Raw genomic sequence first — 542 nt, 5'->3', positions numbered from 1 at the left:
GAGATCTCGGCGCTCAAACGTAAGCTTTTACTCCTCACCAAGCGGCATTAAACTGAGCCAATCAGCGACCGCGTTCGGAAAATAAATCAACCAATGAGAAGCGGGAACACACCCACAAGAAGGCTTTGCGCGTGCTCCGCGTTAATACAAACGTGAGTAAAAGCCACCAATCATAGAGCAGATAATAAAGTCCACGGTGCAACTACACGCATGCGCGCTATGAACCTCAGCTACTTCCTGCCTGCCCCCGCAGCGTGACGCCATCAGAGAGGTGCCCGCGGGTGTTGCCGGCCCGCGTCACGTGATTGTAATCACACGTCATCACACTCCACTCATCACGCACTGCCCGCACTGCGGGGGCAGGTCAGGATGTACCGCACTGACGACAACGGAACGACCGGGCGGGCGGGGCTCACGCAAAGCTACACCTGTACAGAGCACAGCGAGAAACCGCGAGGCCGTTCGTGCGTTCTTCCAACGGCGGTGATCTCCGCGGTGCCGCGCTTCAGCTCGTCTCGCACCGAGCGCTGCGTTGTGCGCAA

The 542-nt window shown here is 58.3% G+C and overlaps 1 non-coding gene across 1 annotated transcript; it reads right to left on the bottom strand.

Moving 5' to 3' along the window:
* Window positions 1-262: 262 nt before the first annotated feature.
* Window positions 263-386, bottom strand: LOC116217758. The gene has a single exon (XR_004162472.1). It is a non-coding gene; the product is annotated as a U8 small nucleolar RNA (small nucleolar RNA).
* Between the last annotated feature and the right edge of the window lie 156 nt (window positions 387-542).

Source organism: Meleagris gallopavo, unplaced genomic scaffold (genome assembly GCF_000146605.3).
Source record: "Meleagris gallopavo isolate NT-WF06-2002-E0010 breed Aviagen turkey brand Nicholas breeding stock unplaced genomic scaffold, Turkey_5.1 ChrUn_random_7180001944256, whole genome shotgun sequence".
NCBI lineage: Eukaryota > Metazoa > Chordata > Aves > Galliformes > Phasianidae > Meleagris > Meleagris gallopavo.
The sequence above is the reverse complement of the archived record's forward strand: the minus strand, read 5'-3'. Positions and strand labels throughout refer to the sequence as shown.